Source organism: Bidens hawaiensis, unplaced genomic scaffold (assembly GCF_021521415.1).
Source record: "Bidens hawaiensis isolate Kalapana, Puna unplaced genomic scaffold, B.hawaiensis_p1.1 tig00024240_1, whole genome shotgun sequence".
Taxonomy (NCBI): Eukaryota; Viridiplantae; Streptophyta; class Magnoliopsida; order Asterales; family Asteraceae; genus Bidens; species Bidens hawaiensis.
The window spans coordinates 179,246-181,943 of NW_027493814.1; the positions used below are offsets into that span (position 1 = coordinate 179,246).

General features: G+C 36.2%; 1 long non-coding RNA gene across 1 annotated transcript; it reads left to right on the forward strand.

The window, feature by feature from the left end:
- The first annotated feature begins 1,122 nt into the window (after nucleotides 1-1,122).
- Nucleotides 1,123-2,021, forward strand: LOC143568887 (uncharacterized). The gene is made up of 3 exons (XR_013141642.1): nucleotides 1,123-1,600; nucleotides 1,678-1,790; nucleotides 1,858-2,021. It is a non-coding gene; the product is annotated as an uncharacterized LOC143568887 (long non-coding RNA).
- Nucleotides 2,022-2,698: the final 677 nt, after the last annotated feature.

A 2,698-nucleotide genomic window follows, 5' to 3' on the forward strand; every position in this document is an offset into this window, starting at 1 on the left:
TGATGATGATGATGATGATGATGATGATGATTTATTACTGCAAAGACTAGCGCTCACCATAACCTCAAATGGGCGGAAATAGGGAAGTAATTGTGTATCGTTTGTCATTGTTGTTAAGGTATTTAGGTGCGTGTTTCCGAAGTTATTAGTTCAACTTCAATGATTAAATCTTAATTAGATGGTTCAAATGCTTGATAACTATAATTATATTGAAGGCCTGAGGTGAATGAATACCAATATTCATTGTATTATTCTTTTAAGGTTTGATGTGAAAGATGGTAGGGAAAAACGAAATGGGAGGAGTATAAACGGTGGATGTTAGGGCCTCAAGCTATAACTGATAGTTTTCATTCATTTCAAAGTATGTGCTTTGAAATGATAGCATATTATTGGCAAATTAACTATATATTTATTATAATACTAACATCATTTTGTTCAGGCCTCAAGCTAATTATAGTGGATCATTTTGATATATTTATTTTTGGATATTTTTTAAACGGTCAGACAGTTCTTATGTTTTGAATCTATGATGATATGACTGTTGCGGCTTTATTTGGTAATCATGTGTTTTTTTAGTCTAGAGATGAAGATACTATTAGCTTATGGCCAACAATAATGTATTCATGTTTACCTGTTATTTATTGATTTAAACTTTTGTTTAGTCGGTTCATTTTATTTCTCATAAATTGGTTAAATTTCTGCAATTCAGTTATATTGAAAATTTAAGTTATTTGGTAGATCCTTAAGCCTAACCACATAAATACTTGTTTAAGTTACTTGTTGGATACATGTTCTTAAATTTGTACTTGGCAGCCACTTTCTTTATTGTATTGTTTAGTGAATATGATTTTGGAGCTAAGTTAATCCATACTTTGTTGCTTGATTTAATATGCATTCCGCATATTGAAAAGCTTGTTCGGCATATAGAAAATTTTTATCTCAAATGCATGTTTATTGTGCTTTGTCCGAATACTATTAATGCATACAAATTCCTTAAATCATATTATTCACAATATGTTAGCTTATAATGTTACCATGTAGGTTTTAAAAAACATACTCCAACCGGTTGCAAATCCCATCGAGCATGACTGTAAATAGAATAATGTTACTCAAAATTTGAGCTAAAGAGAACGATGTTACTCAAATACAACTTTGAGCTAAAGTGTGATAACAAAAAGAAAATCTAACTGAACACAAATGCCAAGGTTCAAAAATGAACGGGTTAAATGAGCTGGATAACAGATCAATACCACTGATCTATCAACATGTCAAACGGGGTCAAGGTTGCATAAAGCACTTTTTTCCCCAAGAAAATAAATAATTAGCGTGTCAGATATGTATAAAAACTATACCGTGTCAATAATAATCCCTTTTTATAAGATTAATAGAAAGTTTCATGCATTATTGATACACTTTGAGCTCATTTGACATGTTTCCTTTGTACCCGTTAGATAAGTGGATGGATCGAAATTGCCATATTGGTTTTGAGCATTTTTGTTTATGTAAATGCAGTTGTGTGATAGATTACCAAACCCGATATGAGAATCTGCAGTTGATTGTAGCAGTCTTTCTTCCATCCCCAATATCGCCTTTACTATTGGTAGTAAAACTTTTGAGCTCACCTCAATTCTTATTATATATGTTTTTTTTCTGTAACGAATTGACTGTGTTTTTTAGGTCAATGCCCTGGCTCCCCCAAGTTATATCTATACTTGAGGCTGCTTTATATGTCCCCAAAAAAGGTATATGCAGTGCAAAATGCATATATTTCTTCATTGCGGTCAACAAAAGTATATAACGTTTTACTTTGTTTGCTTTAAGATGTTATCATAAACATAGTATTATTGTTTGTCTTAGGATGGATGCTGTAATTTCTCATGGATCAAAAAGCTATTACTCATGTGTTGGGAAGAGTCCTAACGCTTACCAAAGCCCGTCAAAAGGATCTCAAGGCTATTTTTAGAAACAGACTATTATGTTCATCATACGAAGACCAAGAAGATGATAATCAAATGAGGTGCGCATTGTAACATCCCGGCCTCTCGTACCACCAATATTGTCCGCTTTGTCCCCGATGGGTTGCCCATCAGGGAACTCACAGCTTTGTTTTTGGTTGCCAAGGTAGAGACTTCCCAGGTGGTCACCCATCCTAGTACTACTTCCACCTAAGGACGCTTAACCGTGGAGTTTTCATGTGCTCCAAAGCCTACTAAGTCCAAAACGCGTTGGTGATTGAAGAGGAATGACATTTACTTATGAACCAAGGATCTCTCTTGTCCACGGCCTATGTGGGATTTACCTAAGAGTGGGACGATGTTGTGTTTGCCAAGGGTGTTAAAAACGACCCCCCTTTGGACTCATCGTCCTCAACGAGGCGTGTCCCATCATCCCGAATGACAAAAGATTGACTTTGATACCACCTGTAACATCTCGGCCTCACGTACCACCAATATTGTCCGTTTTGTCCCCGATGGGTTGCCCATCCGGGAACTCACGACTTTGTTTTTGGTTGCGCAGGTAGAGACTTCCTAGGTGGTCACCCATCCTAGTACTACTTCCACCTAAGCATGTTTAACCGTGGAGTTTTCATGTGCTCCACAGCCAACTAAGCCCAAAACGCGTTAGTGATTGAAGAGGCAGGACATTTACTTACGAACCAAGGATCTCTCTTGTCCACGGCCTATGTGGGATTTACCTA